The 19,342-nt window shown below is 51.8% G+C and overlaps 2 pseudogenes; both read right to left on the bottom strand.

Moving 5' to 3' along the window:
- Positions 1 to 301: 301 nt before the first annotated feature.
- On the bottom strand, positions 302 to 3,744 carry LOC138927783 (uncharacterized; annotated as a pseudogene).
- A 4,002-nt stretch (positions 3,745 to 7,746) lies between these two features.
- On the bottom strand, positions 7,747 to 18,452 carry LOC138927782 (uncharacterized; annotated as a pseudogene).
- Between the last annotated feature and the right edge of the window lie 890 nt (positions 18,453 to 19,342).

The raw sequence follows: 19,342 nt of genomic DNA, 5'->3' as shown, positions 1-19,342 counted from the left end.
ATCGGAGCCGGGATACACCGCGTCAACCCTGCCTAAACGCCACTCATTGGACGGAAGGTTGTCTTCCTTGATGACGACCATATCCCCAACGCGGAGGTTCCTCGTAGGGGCTCGCCACTTGTTTCTCTTATAGAGCTCCTTGAGGTACTCCTCCTTCCATCGGAGCTGAAATTGCTGCTGAAGCGCCTTGAAATGCTGCCAACGATTGATGATGGAATTGGTGTCCCCCTTTATCTCGGGCTCGACCGTGGCGAGCAGTGGGCCTCCCACAAGAAAGTGCCCGGGAGTAAGAGCTAGCAGGTCAGCAGGGTCTTCGGACATTGGCGCGAAAGGCCGCGAATTCAGGCACGCCTCGATCTTCGCCAGGAGAGTAGCCAGCTCCTCAAAGGTGTATTTTCGCGTGGCGGCGGACTTTTAGAACAAGGTCTTGAAGCTCTTGACCCCTGCTTCCCAAAGGCCCCCCATGTGGGGAGCTCCCGGAGGAATGAAATGCCAGAGAAGCTGCTGGTGACTATAGGCACCGGTCACAGCCCCCTTTAGGCTCTGGAGAAAATTGCGGGATAGTAGAGCAGCTGCTCCCACAAAGGTCTTCCCGTTGTCGGACTGCACTTGACGGGGGCATCCTCTCCGGGACACGAACCGTGTGAAAGCCGCCAGAAATTTCTCGGTCGTAAGGTCCGACGTAGGCTCTAAATGGATGGCCTTAGTGGAGAAGCACACAACACCAACACATAACCCTTTGTGATGAGACAGGCCCTCCCCGTATAGTTTTTTATCTCGAAGGGACCGGCATAATCTACACCGGTGTGCGTGAATGGGCGCGAGAAGGACGTCCATTCCTTGGGTAGCTCTCCCATGAGTTGCGTCTGCAACTTCTTCTTGTGGATGACACATACCTTACAAGAATAGACGACGGACTTGACCAAATTCCTCACCCTTGGAATCCAGAACTTGGCCCGGATCAGACGGATCATCAGCTGACTGCCACCGTGCAGCGTGATGCGATGTGTAAAACGAACCAGGAATCGAGACAGATAACAGTCATACGGAAGGATAATAGGGTTCCGTTAGTCATATTGGAGAAGTTCAGAGGACGTGACCCGGCCGCAGGCTCTCATAAGGCCTTGCGAATCCACGAAGGGGTTCAGATTTTGAATCGGACTGGATGCCGATATTGGACGCTTTTCGCTTAAGCAGCCCATCTGAGAGACGAAGTGTCTGCGCTGAGTGACGGAAACTAGAAGACGTTCAGCCGACCTAACCTCTTTAGCGGTCAGGTGCTCTTCAAACGAGGGTCGAATCTTCCGCGCGCGCTGGATGAAGCGATTAACATAGGCAAGGACTCGTAATGCCTTGTCGAGTGTGGAAAAACGCTCAAGGAGATCTTCGGGGGGCGCTTTCGCGACATGGACCTTGACTGCTCGCTTCTCGAGTTCAGTCGCGGGGGCATCATTGCCTTGAGTGGGCCAGTCGCTGCGAGGCCTCTGCAGCCAGTCAGGACCGTGCCACCACAACTGGTTATCTGCAAGATCTTGGAGAGCTACGCCCCGGCTAGCGAGATCCGCAGGGTTCTGCTCGTAGCGAACGGGCACATGTTCTGCACGTCGGTGAACTGGGTGATCTTGGTCACCCGGTTGGCCACGAACGTTGTCTACTGGCACGCTGGCTTATGCAGCCACAAGAGGACAATAGTCGAGTCGGTCCAACAGTATAGGGCAGACGCGGCCCCTGGCATTTGTGGCAGAACGGCGGTGGCCATCTCGGACAACAACAAGGCACCGCACAGTTCTAGTCGAGGGAGCGACACCGTCTTAACTGGGGCCACTCGAGTCTTTGCAGTCAGCAGGGTCACTATTACCGTGGACCCAACCTCGACACGAACGTAAATGGCTGCGCCGTACGCCTTCTGTGAAGCGTCGCAGAACCCGTGGTGTTCGACCTTTAGGTGTGGTCGGAACGCGACCCATCGAGGAACACGAATCTGATCGAGCACCGAGTAATTCTTTAGGAAGTCAACCCATCGCTGACAGAAATCTTGAGGGAGGGCGTCATCCCACCCTAGATCCAGAAGCCAAATGTCTTGCATGAACATTTTTGCCCGAACAATGAAAGGAGCGAGCCAACCTGCTGGATCGAACAATTGGCAATTTGGCAATTTGAAAGAGGACTTGGCGCTTTGTGAAAACCAAGCCGGAAGTCAATTCTGGCGGGACAAAAAAGAATTCATCAGTCGTCGCTTTCCACCGCACGCCGAGTGTCTTGGCCGTGCTCTCTGCATCGATGTCGAGAAAGTCAGCACGGAGACGGTGGTCGATCGGAATGTCGGCCAGGATTGCCTTGTTATTCGACGTCCATTTCCTAAGTGGGAACCCTGCTGACTCTAGGGCCCCTTTCAGCTCCCGAATCGAAGCTTGGGCTTCAGTTTTTGGAGTCCGCCCCCGCGAGAACGTCATCAACGTACATAAACTGCCGGATAATTTGGCTTGCCTGCGGATACTTCGACTCTTCGTCGTCAGCGAGCTGTCGCAGCACCCGGATCGCCAGGAACGGGGTACAATTGACACCGAAGGTGACCGTTTTCGACTCGTAGTCGTGGATATCCCCATCGGGATTGTGAAACAAAATACGTTGGAGCGGAGTATGCTTGGGGTCTACCCAAATTTGCCGATACATCTTCTCGATGTCGGCGTTGAAGACAAACCTAAAGTATTTTTTTTAGGATTTGAATCGTCAAGTCAGATTGTAAGACCGGGCCCGCGTTAAGAATGTCGTTCAGACTGGTCCCGTTTGCGGACGGGCTCGAAGCATTGAAGACCACTCGCACCTTGGTGGTCGTGCTTTCGGGCTTGAAGACGGCATGATGTGGAAGATAGTAGGTAGCGGAATTGCTCGCGGGAGACACCTCGGTCATGTGGCCTAAGTCGATGTACTCCTGAATTAAAGTCATAGCGGGCCTTAAGGGGCGGTTCCCTCTTCAGGCGCTGCTCATTACGCAGAAACAGAGCAAGGGCAAAGGACCGTGAAGCCGCTAGCTCGGAACCCTTCCGCCCGGGGTCGCGTAAGGGGAGCGTCACAACGTACTTGCCACACTCGTCTCTTTTCGTCGTCTGGACAAAATTGTGCTCGCAAACTGAATTCGATTCCGAACTTATCGGTGTGGGCACATCTTCCACCTCCCAGAATTTGGTGAGGAGCTGATCCAGTGAGTCACCGAGGCTGGGGGCCACTCGTGTGGAAAAAACGGACACGCTGCGGGGATTGGCTGGAGATAATGGGCCTGTCAGCACCCATCCAAAAATGGTCTCCTGACCGAGAAGCACCCGCATATGTTAGCCTTGTTAGAAGAAAGTCAGCTCCTATTAACACATCGACTTAGGAGCTCTCAAAAAAGTTGGGGTCCGCCAGGGGAAAGTCGGGCAGCCCCTTGAGACGATCTCGCGGAATCGGGTATGATGGCAGATTTCCTACCAACTGCGGCAGAACGTAGGCCGCAGTCTCTAATTGTAGCCCGGGTCTAGAAGGCGACCGAATGGAGAAATGGCACAATTTAGTAGACTGCGCGGAAATGGTCTGATTAAGGCCGGAAACTTGGGCTTGAATCGTCCTGAAGGGTGGTTTGACGAGGTTGAACAGTCGTTCCGTTATGAAGGTCGCTTTGGACCCTGAGTCTATCAGTGCTCGTGCCTGGAAGCTGCACCCCAAATGGCACACGTTGATAAGGGCCGTGCCTAGTAGGACGGCTCCTGACCCGGAAGCGAAACACACCTGCACATCCGACTGATCCTCTGAGCCGTTTGTGCTTCTGGCAGTCTGTGCGGGTCGAGCCCTTGCTGTCGTAGGCGGACTTGGAGCGGTGGCGAACGGATTGCCGCGGTGCAGAAGGGTGTGGTGTCGGCTGTGACATGTGAAGCAGGTATAGGCGCTCGTGCAGTCTCGTGAAGTCTATAAGCCGACTTAACGAATTTCTAACATGGTTAATCTGACTTAGGGACATGTCAAACATGCCCGCGGTGAAGTAATGATGAGTGATAATTGACGAAGATGGCGAGTTATCGACGTTGGACCACTTTAATTCTGGTATATTAAAGTCGCCCACCGCGACGAGCTGGTCACGATCAGTCATAAGATTAAAAACGGATTGAATAGTGGACAAATACTGCCAATATGTGGGCGGTCCAGACGAAGGCGGTATATACGAACATGTAATGTATAAAGATTTCTCGGACAAAAGTATTATAATGCAAATAAACTCAATGTCACCACACTTTTGTGATTTAACCTCTTTAGAAGCAAGAGTGGTGTCTACCGAAATGAGGCCTCCCCCCCCCCCCCCCCCTTCGCTGAGGTCGATCCCTTTGAAAAGTGGTGTACTTACTTGGAAAATTTTCGGAGGTGAAGATCTCCGGCTTTAACCAAGTTTCTGTAAAGGCTATAATGCAAAGGAAGAACTATCAGAATATAGTTTGATGAATTTGCTACATAGCCCCCTAGTATTCTGATAGGTAAGTGTTAATGACGATACTAGTTTTTTGGGTAAGTGGGCGAAGAAGAGGTGGAAGGTTGGTCAGTGGTTCTAATGTGTGGAAGTTTCACTCCCAATGGTTTTAAAACTTTTTTCTTTACAGTACTAGGCTGATGTTCTTGGACTAAAATGTTCTCTGGCCAAAAACTGGGTGAACAAATCGTCTTGAACATCAGCGCGGGCACACGAATCTTGAAAGATGACGTGCGCCGTGTATAATTATATTTAAATTTAGCTATGTCCTCCATCTTTACATCGGCTTTAGTTTTGGCTTTGATATAAGCCGAGATATCAATCTCTGAAGTATCAGAGGCAAGCCGAGAAACAAATTTATGTTTCGCTAGAGGAATCATCTGTAAGGGTTTTGGTGTCACAGGTACGAGAACTACAGAATCAGTCGGTGCCGGTGGTCCGGACTGTGGAATATCCTTTTGAGTGACTCTAATGGGGTTTCGTTCACTAGGACCTGTGCCATCACTTGAAGGGATGCCATGGCGGACATATCGGACAATCGCTCATTATCCCTGAGAAATTCGGAATAATTCCAGTTCTAGCCTTCTAGGTCATTGATTTTACGAAAACCAGTGATCAGCTCTTTAAATCCATTCTCGGTCTATCTCATGAGCGACCTCATTTCGCCTTGAACAGCACAACAATTTTCACAACAATAATGAATACCAGACCTACAGGAAATGGTATCCGAGACTGAGGCAGTGAACCCGGCACACTTGGCGTGTACGACGTTTTCACATACCCAGCAATGGATGGTAGACTGGGATGAGGAAATTGTCTTGTTACAAGACTACATAGCACAGACCAGTTTTAAACTGTTTCCATATTTTCAATTAATAACAAACAAAATTAATAAGTTAAAAGTTAAAAAACACTATACCTTGAACCACTGTGCCAAATAGGAAGCCGAAGCGGGAGCTTTGGAGAGTGCAAAGAAGATAGAGAAAGAGATAAGACGGGGAAGAAGCAGAGCTGAGCTATGCTTGGAATTGAATTTAGACAAATTATTAATTCTCCTCCAAATATACCACAGCACTCGGGAAACGATGCAGCTTACGTGCAGTAAGTAAAGTGCAGTGATAAGTAAGCGCGGAGGTGTACCAAACAAAATTTAAAAAAAAGAGAGAGTAGCACACTTTAAATGGGTTCTGCACTCGTAAACAAGTACATCGCCTCATGCGTTGTCAACAAGGCTTAAGTTACAAGCTGAACTTGAATTCCTAAAATCAAAATGAACAAAAACAAGAAAGGAAAGCTAACTTCGGGTGGAGCCGCAGTTGATATACCCTTGCAGCTTAAACCGGATATATATCGCAAACATCAGATAAAGTTGGCCGATCCTTATAAGAATATGATAATATATCCCAATTTATTATAATACAAAATCTAAAAAAAAACCCAAGCTTCTATCTTCAAACATACCAAAATTGGTGTGTATGGGGGCGTTGGTTCCGCAAAAGACTCCAGAAATGGGGATGAAATGATAAGTCGCGGGCGTCTTCAGTAATTTCCAAAAGAAACGCGTTCAGCTTTATTGGCTGCGTACATCGAATTGCCAACTTAAAAACTAGTACAAAAAGAGATCGACGACAACCAACGAGCGAGAAGAGTGAGCACAGAGGGGCGAGTGTGGATGCGCTCTTCAGCACGGGTGCGCTCTTTAGCGCGGGTGCGCTCTTGAGCGCGGGTGCGCTCTTTAGCGGCACCACGGCCCCTCACCTAAACATTCCGCCCCCTTGCAATCGCTCGGGTTGCAATAGCTCCCTCGGTGTTATGGCTGGTGGCAGGCTCCGGACACTACCCATCCAAACGCGGTACTCTGGGCCACTGGCAGTCCGTCCTGGATCTTCAGGAAGCCCGGTTGGATAATCCGTGGGTCTGCGCCCAGGACGACGGAGATTGTCGCTGTCAGATGGAATCGCTCATCCGCCAGTGTCACGCCTCGGAAGTGGACACGCACCGCCTCGCTCAGCTCCCGGGACGGCGTATGAACTCGCACGTGAGGCTCGATCTTAAACATGACCTTCAGCCGAACGCTATCATCGGTCGTTGACCCCACGGTGGCGGAACACACCTGTTCGTCCCCCACGCTGGTAGTGGGCAGCCGGAAACACGCAGCGAGCGAGGCGTCGATGCAGCTCGAGGGCGTGCATGGGTCGATGAGGGCCCCCGTGTCGAAGCTCCGGGTCCCGGTGTCGATCCGCACTAGTGCAGTCGGCAGCACGTTGACGCTGTTCCGTTGCAGCAGCTACGAGAGGGTGGGCGCAGCGACCGCGTCCAGCGGGGGCCCTCGACGAGAGGCGGAACTTTGCCTAGGTGCGGATGAGCGGTGGTCGGCAACCGAGGAGTGGCGGAAAAATGCCGAGGATGTATCGACGAGTGCCGGGACGTCGGTGGCCGTGGATCGAGTTGGGATTGCCGGAAAGTGGCGGACCCAGGCCGAGGAGCACCCGTGGGCTCGTGGGCCAGGCAGCTCGAGCAATACCGGTTCACAAAAACCGCTCCGAGCCGCTTCTCGGCGCTAAGGCGTAGGAAGCGCCGACACTTTTTTAAGGCGTAGGAAGCGCCGACACTTCTTTAAGGCGTGGATTTCATTTCATTTGATTGAATACCTCGAGTACATCTGCTCTCCAGCGATGCGTGGGTGTTGCGTGGACGTGGCGACATCGTGTCGGCTATGGCTGACGATAATATGACAAGGGAACAAATAACATGATTAGAATCGGTATAAATGAAGGTACGGAACTACGTGCAGAGCTACGGGACAGCACAATGGACAGGAACATTGGAGCGGAAGAAATGTTAATTACTGTGGGTAGGCGGACGCGTCCAACGGAAGAAGCACGGCCTTAACAACGGGCCACTTTACGAGCCCTCGCGCGGTGCGGATGTCGATCACGCGGACATGGCCATCGGAGCCGGGATACACCGCGTGAACCCTGCCTAAACGCCACTCATTGGACGGAAGGTTGTCTTCTTTGATGACGACCATATCCCCAACGCGGAGGTCCCTCGTAGGGGCTCGCCACTTGTTTCTCTTATGGAGCTCCTTGAGGTACTCCTCCTTCCATCGGAGCTGAAATTGCTGCTGAAGCGCCTTGAAATGCTGCCAACGATTGATGATGGAATTGGTGTCCCCCTTTATCTCGGGCTCGACCGTGGCGAGCAGTGGGCCTCCCACAAGAAAGTGCCCGGGAGTAAGAGCTAGCAGGTCAGCAGGGTCTTCGGACATTGGCGCGAGAGGCCGCGAATTCAGGCACGCCTCGATCTTCGCCAGGAGAGTAGCCAGCTCCTCAAAGGTGTATTTTCGCGTGGCGGCGGACTTTTAGAACAAGGTCTTGAAGCTCTTGACCCCTGCTTCCCAAAGGCCCCCCATGTGGGGAGCTCCCGGAGGAATGAAATGCCAGAGAAGCTGCTGGTGACTATAGGCACCGGTCACAGCCCCCTTTAGGCTCTGGAGAAAATTGCGGGATAGTAGAGCAGCTGCTCCCACAAAGGTCTTCCCGTTGTCGGACTGCACTTGACGGGGGCATCCTCTCCGGGACACGAACCGTGTGAAAGCCGCCAGAAATTTCTCGGTCGTAAGGTCCGACGTAGGCTCTAAATGGATGGCCTTAGTGGAGAAGCACACAACACCAACACATAACCCTTTGTGATGAGACAGGCCCTCCCCGTATAGTTTTTTATCTCGAAGGGACCGGCATAATCCACACCGGTGTGCGTGAATGGGCGCGAGAAGGACGTCCATTCCCTGGGTAGCTCTCCCATAAGTTGCGTCTGCAACTTCTTCTTGTGGATGACACATACCTTACAAGAATAGACGACGGACTTGACCAAATTCCTCACCCTTGGAATCCAGAACTTGGCCCGGATCAGACGGATCATCAGCTGACTGCCACCGTGCAGCGTGATGCGATGTGTAAAACGAACCAGGAATCGAGACAGATAACAGTCATACGGAAGGATAATAGGGTTCCGTTTGTCATATTGGAGAAGTTCAGAGGACGTGACCCGGCCGCAGGCTCTCATAAGGCCTTGCGAATCCACGAAGGGGTTCAGATTTTGAATCGGACTGGATGCCGATATTGGACGCTTTTCGCTTAAGCAGCCCATCTGAGAGACGAAGTGTCTGCGCTGAGTGACGGAAACTAGAAGACGTTCAGCCGACCTAACCTCTTTAGCGGTCAGGTGCTCTTCAAACGAGGGTCGAATCTTCCGCGCGCGCTGGATGAAGCGATTAACATAGGCAAGGACTCGTAATGCCTTGTCGAGTGTGGAAAAACGCTCAAGGAGATCTTCGGGGGGCGCTTTCGCGACATGGACCTTGACTGCTCGCTTCTCGAGTTCAGTCGCGGGGGCATCATTGCCTTGAGTGGGCCAGTCGCTGCGAGGCCTCTGCAGCCAGTCAGGACCGTGCCACCACAACTGGTTATCTGCAAGATCTTGGAGAGCTACGCCCCGGCTAGCGAGATCCGCAGGGCTATGCTCATAGCGAACGGGCACATGTTCTGCACGTCGGTGAACTGGGTGATCTTGGTCACCCGGTTGGCCACGAACGTTGTCTACTGGCACGCTGGCTTATGCAGCCACAAGAGGACAATAGTCGAGTCGGTCCAACAGTATAGGGCAGACGCGGCCCCTGGCATTTGTGGCAGAACGGCGGTGGCCATCTCGGACAACAACAAGGCACCGCACAGTTCTAGTCGAGGGAGCGACACCGTCTTAACTGGGGCCACTCGAGTCTTTGCAGTCAGCAGGGTCACTATTACCGTGGACCCAACATCGACACGAACGTAAATTGCTGCGCCGTACGCCTTCTGTGAAGCGTCGCAGAACCCGTGGTGTTCGACCTTTAGGTGTGGTCGGAACGCGACCCATCCAGGAACACGAATCTGATCGAGCACCGAGTAATTCTTTAGGAAGTCAACCCATCGCTGACAGAAGTCTTGAGGGAGGGCGTCATCCCACCCTAGATCCAGAAGCCAAATGTCTTGCATGAACATTTTTGCCCGAACAATGAAAGGAGCGAGCCAACCTGCTGGATCGAACAATTGGCAATTTGGCAATTTGGGAGAGGACTTGGCGCTTTGTGAAAACCAAGCCGGAAGTCAATTCTGGCGGGACAAAAAAGAATTCATCAGTCGTCGCTTTCCACCGCACGCCGAGTGTCTTGGCCGTGCTCTCTGCATCGATGTCGAGAAAGTCAGCACGGAGACGGTGGTCGATCGGAATGTCGGCCAGGATTGCCTTGTTATTCGACGTCCATTTCCTAAGTGGGAACCCTGCTGACTCTAGGGCCCCTTTCAGCTCCCGAATCGAAGCTTGGGCTTCAGTTTTTGGAGTCCGCCCCCGCGAGAACGTCATCAACGTACATAAACTGCCGGATAATTTGGCTTGCCTGCGGATACTTCGACTCTTCGTCGTCAGCGAGCTGTCGCAGCACCCGGATCGCCAGGAACGGGGTACAATTGACACCGAAGGTGACCGTTTTCAACTCGTAGTCGCGGATATCCCCATCGGGATTGTGAAACAAAATACGTTGGAGCGGAGTATGCTTGGGGTCTACCCAAATTTGCCGATACATCTTCTCGATGTCGGCGTTGAAGACAAACCTAAAGTATTTTTTTTTAGGATTTGAATCGTCAGGTCGGATTGTAAGACCGGGCCCGCGTAAAGAATGTCGTTCAGACTGGTCCCGTTTGCGGACGGGCTCGAAGCATTGAAGACCACTCGCACCTTGGTGGTCGTGCTTTCGGGCTTGAAGACGGCATGATGTGGAAGATAGTAGGTAGCGGAATTGCTCGCGGGAGACACCTCGGTCATGTGGCCTAAGTCGATGTACTCCTGAATTACCGAGTCATAGCGGGCCTTAAGGGGCGGGTCCCTCTTCAGGCGCTGCTCATTACGCAGAAACAGAGCAAGGGCAAAGGACCGTGAAGCCGCTAGCTCGGAACCCTTCCGCCCGGGGTCGCGTAAGGGGAGCGTCACAACGTACTTGCCACACTCGTCTCTTTTCGTCGTCTGGACAAAATTGTGCTCGCAAACTGAATTCGATTCCGAACTTATCGGTGTGGGCACATCTTCCACCTCCCAGAATTTGGTGAGGAGCTGATCCAGTGAGTCACCGAGGCTGGGGGCCACTCGTGTGGAAAAAACGGACACGCTGCGGGGATTGGCTGGAGATAATGGGCCTGTCAGAACCCATCCAAAAATGGTCTCCTGACCGAGAAGCACCCGCATATGTTAGCCTTGTTAGAAGAATGTCAGCTCCTATTAACACATCGACTTAGGAGCTCTCAAAAAAGTTGGGGTCCGCCAGGGGAAAGTCGGGCAGCCCCTTGAGACGATCTCGCGGAATCGGGTATGATGGCAGATTTCCTACCAACTGCGGCAGAACGTAGGCCGCAGTCTCTAATTGTAGCCCGGGTCTAGAAGGCGACCGAATGGAGAAATGGCACAAATTAGTAGACTGCGCGGAAATGGTCTGATTAAGGCCGGAAACTTGGGCTTGAATCGTCCTGAAGGGTGGTTTGACGAGGTTGAACAGTCGTTCCGTTATGAAGGTCGCTTTGGACCCTGAGTCTATCAGTGCTCGTGCCTGGAAGCTGCACCCCAAATGGCACACGTTGATAAGGGCCGTGCCTAGTAGGACGGCTCCTGACCCGGAAGCGAAACACACCTGCACATCCGACTGATCCTCTGAGCCGTTTGTGCTTCTGGCAGTCTGTGCGGGTCGAGCCCTTGCTGTCGTAGGCGGACTTGGAGCGGTGGCGAACGGATTGCCGCGGTGCAGAAGGGTGTGGTGTCGGCTGTGACATGTGAAGCAGGTATAGGCGCTCGTGCAGTCTCGTGAAGTCTATAAGCCGACTTAACGAATTTCTAACATGGTTAATCTGACTTAGGGACATGTCAAACATGCCCGCGGTGAAGTAATGATGAGTGATAATTGACGAAGATGGCGAGTTATCGACGTTGGACCACTTTAATTCTGGTATATTAAAGTCGCCCACCGCGACGAGCTGGTCACGATCAGTCATAAGATTAAAAACGGATTGAATAATGGACAAATACTGCCAATATGTGGGCGGTCCAGACGAAGGCGGTATATACGAACATGTAATGTATAAAGATTTCTCGGACAAAAGTATTATAATGCAAATAAACTCAATGTCACCACACTTTTGTGATTTAACCTCATTAAAGGCAAGAGTGGTGTCTACCGAAATGAGGACTCCACCCCCCCCCCCCCTTCGCTGAGGTCGATCCCTTTGAAAAGTGGTGTACTTACTTGGAAAATTTTCGGAGGTGAAGATCTCCGGCTTTAACCAAGTTTCTGTAAAGGCTATAATGCAAAGGAAGAACCAAAGGAAGAACTATCAGAATATAGTTTGAAGAATTTGCTACATAGCCCCCTAGTATTCTGATAGGTAAGTGTTAATGACGATACTAGTTTTTTGGGTAAGTGGGCGAAGAAGAGGTGGAAGGTTGGTCAGTGGTTCTAATATGTGGAAGTTTCACTCCCAATGGTTTTAAAACTTTTTTCTTTACAGTACTAGGCTGATGTTCTTGGACTAAAATGTTCTCTGGCCAAAAACTGGGTGAACAAATCGTCTTGAACATCAGCGCGGGCACACGAATCTTGAAAGAAGACGTGCGCCGTGTATAATTATATTTAAATTTAGCTATGTCCTCCATCTTTACATCGGCTTTAGTTTTGGCTTTGATATAAGCCGAGATATCAATCTCTGAAGTATCAGAGGCAAGCCGAGAAACAAATTTATGTTTCGCTAGAGGAATCATCTGTAAGGGTTTTGGTGTCACAGGTACGAGAACTACAGAATCAGTCGGTGCCGGTGGTCCGGACTGTGGAATATCCTTTTGAGTGACTCTTATGGGGTTTCGTTCACTAGGACCTGTGCCATCACTTGAAGGGATGCCATGGCGGACATATCGGACAATCGCTCATTATCCCTGAGAAATTCGGACGAATTCCAGTTCTAGCCTTCTAGGTCATTGATTTTACGAAAACCAGTGATCAGCTCTTTAAATCCATTCTCGGTCTATCTCATGAGCGACCTCATTTCGCCTTGGACAGCACAACAATTTTCACAACAATAATGAATACCAGACCTACAGGAAATGGTATCCGAGACTGAGGCAGTGAACCCGGCACACTTGGCGTGTACGACGTTTTCACATACCCAGCAATGGATGGTAGACTGGGATGAGGAAATTGTCTTGTTACAAGACTACATAGCACAGACAAGTTTTAAACTGTTTCCATATTTTCAATTAATAACAAACAAAATTAATAAGTTAAAAGTTAAAAAACACTATACCTTGAACCACTGTGCCAATTAGGAAGCCGAAGCGGGAGCTTTGGAGAGTGCAAAGAAGATAGAGAAAGAGATAAGACGGGGAAGAAGCAGAGCTGAGCTATGCTTGGAATTGAATTTAGACAAATAATTAATTCTCCTCCAAATATACCACAGCACTCGGGAAACGATGCAGCTTACGTGCAGTAAGTAAAGTGCAGTGATGGGTAAACGCGGAGGTGTACAAAACAAAATTAAAAAAAAAGAGAGGGTGGAGCCGAAGTTGATATACCCTTGCAGTTTAAACCGGATATATATCGCAAACATCAGATAAAGTTGGCCGATCCTTATAAGAAAATGATAATATATCCCAATTTATTATAATACAAAATCTAAAAAAAAACCCAAGCTTCTATCTTCAAACATACCAAAATTGGTGTGTATGGGGGCGTTGGTTCCGCAAAAGACTCCAGAAATGGGGATGAAATGATAAGTCGCGGGCGTCTTCAGTAATTTCCAAAAGAAACGCGTTCAGCTTTATTGGCTGCGTACATCGAATTGCCAACTTAAAAACTAGTACAAAAAGAGATCGACGACAACCAACGAGCGAGAAGAGTGAGCACAGAGGGGCGAGTGTGTAAGCGCTCTTCAGCACGGGTGCGCTCTTCAGCGCGGGTGCGCTCTTGAGCGCGGGTGCGCTCTTGAGCGTGGGTGCGCTCTTTAGCGGCACCACGGCCCCTCACCTAAACATTCCGCCCCCTTGCAATCGCTCGGGTTGCAATAGCTCCCTCGGTGTTATGGCTGGTGGCAGGCTCCGGACACTACCCATCCAAACACGGTGCTCTGGGCCACTGGCAGTCCGTCCTGGATCTTCAGGAAGCCCGGTTGGATAATCCGTGGGTCTGCGCCCAGGACGACGGAGATTGTCGCTGGCAGATGGAATCGCTCATCCGCCAGTGTCACGCCTCGGAAGTGGATACGCACCGCCTCGCTCAGCTCCCGGGACGGCATATGAACTCGCACGTGAGGCTCGATCTTAAACATGACCTTCAGCCGAACGCTATCATCGGTCGTTGACCCCACGGTGGCGGAACACACCTGTTCGTCCCCCACGCTGGTAGTGGGCAGCCGGAAACACGCAGCGAGCGAGGCGTCGATGCAGCTCGAGGGCGTGCATGGGTCGATGAGGGCCCCCGTGTCGAAGCTCCGGGTCCCGGTGTCGATCCGCACTAGTGCAGTCGGCAGCACGTTGACGCTGTTCCGTTGCAGCAGCGACGAGAGGGTGGGCGCAGCGACCGCGTCCAGCGGGGGCCCTCGACGAGAGGCGGAACTTTGCCTAGGTGCGGATGACGCGGGCGGATGAGCGGTGGTCGGCAACCGAGGAGTGGCGGAAAAATGCCGAGGATGTATCGACGAGTGCCGGGACGTCGGTGGCCGTGGATCGAGTTGGGATTGCCGGAAAGTGGCGGACCCAGGCCGAGGAGCACCCGTGGGCTCGTGGGCCAGGCAGCTCGAGCAATACCGGTTCACAAAAACCGCTCCGAGCCGCTTCTCGGCGCTAAGGCGTAGGAAGCGCCGACACTTTTTTAAGGCGTAGGAAGCGCCGACACTTCTTTAAGGCGTGGATTTCATTGCAGACTCGGCAACGGTAGGATTGAATACCTCGAGTACATCTGCTCTCCAGCGATGCGTGGGTGTTGCGTGGACGTGGCGACATCGTGTCGGCTATGGCTGACGATAATATGACGAAGGAACAAATAACATGATTAGAATCGGTATAAATGAAGGTTCGGAACTACGGGCAGAGCTACGGGACAGCACAATGGACAGGAACATTGGAGCGGAAGAAATGTCAATTACTGTGGGTAGGCGGACGCGTCCAACGGAAGAAGCACGACCTTAACAACGGGCCGCTTTACGAGCCCTCGCGCGGTGCGGATGTCGATCACGCGGACATGGCCATTGGAGCCGGGATACACCGCGTCAACCCTGCCTAAACGCCACTCATTGGACGGAAGGTTGTCTTCCTTGATGACGACCATATCCCCAACGCGGAGGTTCCTCGTAGGGGCTCGCCACTTGTTTCTCTTATAGAGCTCCTTGAGGTACTCCTCCTTCCATCGGAGCTGAAATTGCTGCTGAAGCGCCTTGAAATGCTGCCAACGATTGATGATGGAATTGGTGTCCCCCTTTATCTCGGGCTCGACCGTGGCGAGCAATGGGCCTCCCACAAGAAAGTGCCCGGGAGTAAGAGCTAGCAGGTCAGCAGGGTCTTCGGACATTGGCGCGAGAGGCCGCGAATTCAGGCACGCCTCGATCTTCGCCAGGAGAGTAGCCAGCTCCTCAAAGGTGTATTTTCGCGTGGCGGCGGACTTTTGCAGTCAGCAGGGTCACTATTACCGTGGACCCAACATCGACACGAACGTAAATTGCTGCGCCGTACGCCTTCTGTGAAGCGTCGCAGAACCCGTGGTGTTCGACCTTTAGGTGTGGTCGGAACGCGACCCATCGAGGAACACGAATCTGATCGAGCACCGAGTAATTCTTTAGGAAGTCAACCCATCGCTGACAGAAGTCTTGAGGGAGGGCGTCATCCCACCCTAGATCCAGAAGCCAAATGTCTTGCATGAACATTTTTGCCCGAACAATGAAAGGAGCGAGCCAACCTGCTGGATCGAACAATTGGCAATTTGGCAATTTGGGAGAGGACTTGGCGCTTTGTGAAAACCAAGCCGAAAGTCAATTCTGGCGGGACAAAAAAGAATTCATCAGTCGTCGCTTTCCACCGCACGCCGAGTGTCTTGGCCGTGCTCTCTGCATCGATGTCGAGAAAGTCAGCACGGAGACGGTGGTCGATCGGAATGTCGGCCAGGATTGCCTTGTTATTCGACGTCCATTTCCTAAGTGGGAACCCTGCTGACTCTAGGGCCCCTTTCAGCTCCCGAATCGAAGCTTGGGCTTCAGTTTTTGGAGTCCGCCCCCGCGAGAACGTCATCAACGTACATAAACTGCCGGATAATTTGGCTTGCCTGCGGATACTTCGACTCTTCGTCGTCAGCGAGCTGTCGCAGCACCCGGATCGCCAGGAACGGGGTACAATTGACACCGAAGGTGACCGTTTTCAACTCGTAGTCGCGGATATCCCCATCGGGATTGTGAAACAAAATACGTTGGAGCGGAGTATGCTTGGGGTCTACCCAAATTTGCCGATACATCTTCTCGATGTCGGCGTTGAAGACAAACCTAAAGTATTTTTTTTTAGGATTTGAATCGTCAGGTCGGATTGTAAGACCGGGCCCGCGTAAAGAACGTCGTTCAGACTGGTCCCGTTTGCGGACGGGCTCGAAGCATTGAAGACCACTCGCACCTTGGTGGTCGAGCTTTCGGGCTTGAAGACGGCATGATGTGGAAGATAGTAGGTAGCGGAATTGCTCGCGGGAGAGACCTCGGTCATGTGGCCTAAGTCGCTGTACTCCTGAATTACCGAGTCATAGCGGGCCTTAAGGGGCGGGTCCCTCTTCAGGCGCTGCTCATTACGCAGAAACTGAGCAAGGGCAAAGGACCGTGAAGCCGCTAGCTCGGAACCCTTCTGCCCGGGGTCGCGTAAGGGGAGCGTCACAACGTACTTGCGACACTCGTCTCTTTTCGTCTTCTGGACAAAATTGTGCTCTAAAACTGAATCCGATTCCGAACTTATCGTTGAGGGCACATCTTCCACCTCCCAGAATTTGGTGAGGAGCTGATCCAGTGAGTCACCGAGGCTGGGGGCCACTCGTGTGGAAAAAAACGGACACGCTGCGGGGATTGGCTGGAGATAATGGGCCTGTCAGCACCCATCCAAAAATGGTCTCCTGACCGAGAAGCGACCCGCATATGTTAGCCTTGTTAGAAGAATGTCAGCTCCTATTAACACATCGACTTAGGAGCTCTCAAAAAAGTTGGGGTCCGCCAGGGGAAAGTCGGGCAGCCCCTTGAGACGATCTCGCGGAATCGGGTATGATGGCAGATTTCCTACCAACTGCGGCAGAACGTAGGCCGCAGTCTCTAATTGTAGCCCGGGTCTAGACGGCGACCGAATGGAGAAATGGCACAATTTAGTAGACTGCGCGGAAATGGTCTGATTAAGGCCGGAAACTTGGGCTTGAATCGTCCTGAAGGGTGGTTTGACGAGGTTGAACCGTCGTTCCGTTATGAAGGTCACTTCGGACCCTGAGTCTATCAGTGCTCGTGCCTGGAAGCTGCACCCCAAATGGCACACGTTGATAAGGGCCGTGCCTAGTAGGACGGCTCCTGACCCGGAAGCGAAACACACCTGCACATCCGACTGATCCTCTGAGCCGTTTGTGCTTCTGGCAGTCTGTGCGGGTCGAGCCCTTGCTGTCGTAGGCGGACTTGGAGCGGTGGCGAACGGATTGCCGCGGTGCAGAAGGGTGTGGTGTCGGCTGTGACATGTGAAGCAGGTATGAACGCTCGTGCAGTCTCGTTGCTGGCTGTGACATGTGAAGCAGGTATGAACGCTCGTGCAGTCTCGTTGCTGGTGCCCTCGGGCAAAACAGTTCAAACATAGCTGCTTCCTTTTAATGTAGTCCGAGCGCCCATTTACGTCCATTTCCAAGAACCGCGGACATAAGCGAATGGGGTGGTTCTCCCTCGAACAGAGATCGCAACCCTTGGGGCCCGGAACCACTCGAGTCTCGTATGAATGGAGCCTTCGAGCAGGGGCAGTAGGAGTTCCCGACCTTGGCGGAAGTTGCCCGGAGCCACTAAGCCTGACGTCGTCGATTGCTTCCAGAGTGCGATGGCACTCTGTCAGGAAGTTGTCTAATTCCTTCCATGTTGGAATTTCGGCCATATTATGGACGGATTGCTCCCACATGGAAAGTGTGACGTTGGGGAGCTTTGACGAAATCATATACACCAGGAGGCAGTCCCAAGCCTCATCATTGATGGCGGACATTGCTAGGGCTGTCAGACAACTCGGAATGGTGGCTTGCAGCTCCTTCAGCGCGACCCCGGACTCTTGTGAAATAGCCTGGAGGTTGAAAAGGATTTTCAACTGGCTATTGACCAATAGCCGCCGGTTCTCAAAGCGGTCTGTGAGGCTTTGCCAAGCGACGACAAACCCCTCACGGGTAAGCGGAGCCTTAGAGACAATGGCGTGGGCGTCTCCACTTGTTTTAGACAGTAAGTGGAACAATCTCTCTACCGGGGTGAGCCGCGAGTTTTGGATGTAAATGGCCGTAAACAAGTCTCTGAAGGTGGGCCACCGAAGATAATCACCCGCTGGAGGCAGCAATTTTCTCCCGAAGCTGGGCAATACACCTCGAATAGACGGAGTAACAATAGTTGTACTTCGATTCCAGCACGGTCGAGGTGGCCACATTGTCGTCTGACACGGCTAGTAAATCGGAGCAGCTCTCATAGCTTTTCTCTACCTTTTCCCACAGTGCCCGAATTTGGTCCCGATGGACCTCGCAAATGTATTGGGAGCCTCCTTCCGTTTCTCTGGCGCCCGGAGTATTTATGTTAGCGTCAAATTGGTTAATTCGATCTGTTGTGGCGATGAACTTTTTCAGCGCCACGTCGACCGCACTTTGAGCCATTTTTGCAACGGAAAGAGTCTGCCTCTTTGAAGGACCGGGGGTTGTATTGACGGATTCGTCTCTCTTTGCCCTGTTAATGGCACTGTACGCCTTAGGCTTTAAAAGAGGCGTCCGCGGAGAAGCGGATTGAGATCTGTCCAAACGGATGGTTGGGATCGCACGTGCCTTTTGGTCGTCTCCCGTGGGCATTCTCAGACACCAATTCGCTGGTCAGAGCTTGTCGACTGACGCGCGCAATGGGTGCCTCGTACGAAGCGGTAGCCGCTCACTAATGTGATGAGACCGGTGAGATCGAGGACGAATTGCGATTGCAAGGCCAAGTGGGAATTAGAAGCGCCGATGTCGAGAGGAACGTCGGATGCGGCGCAATTCGGATGTGGGAGAAACTTCAGGAAGCCAAAAAAACCAGATGGGCCAAGGTTTGTTGAGATTCTAGGCGGATGTTGCCAGATGCGGAGTAGAAGCGGCGTTAGGAAAATGACGGAACGAAAAATGGACAAGGACCGGAAAATTCGTGATCGTTCGGAAAAATAATTGATGACTGTCTATATATGTTTGTATATTTCGACCAGTATGGCCCGTACGTAAATATTCAATTCCTAACTATTGTCGAATTTGCGGAGCCGGAAAGGTGGACTTGACCTTGGCTTGGATTGAACACAGAGAAAAAAAAAAAAATAATTAATTTTTGAGTAATTGTCGGATTTAATTATTATGGAAACAGACGGGTGGAGTTGAAAATTTCAATTTTTAATCAATGGAGGTTAAGTAACCCGAAGCTGGAACGAAGGAATTGAAACCGCGGCTAGGTTCAGAAAGAAGATCGACAATTAAATTATTTAATTATAATTTTTTTTTTTTTTCGATAATTAAATTTTGGACTTTAATTA

This window comes from Drosophila bipectinata, chromosome XR, assembly GCF_030179905.1.
Source record: "Drosophila bipectinata strain 14024-0381.07 chromosome XR, DbipHiC1v2, whole genome shotgun sequence".
In the NCBI taxonomy this organism is placed as follows: domain Eukaryota; kingdom Metazoa; phylum Arthropoda; class Insecta; order Diptera; family Drosophilidae; genus Drosophila; species Drosophila bipectinata.
This window is presented reverse-complemented; position numbering and strand designations above follow the sequence as displayed.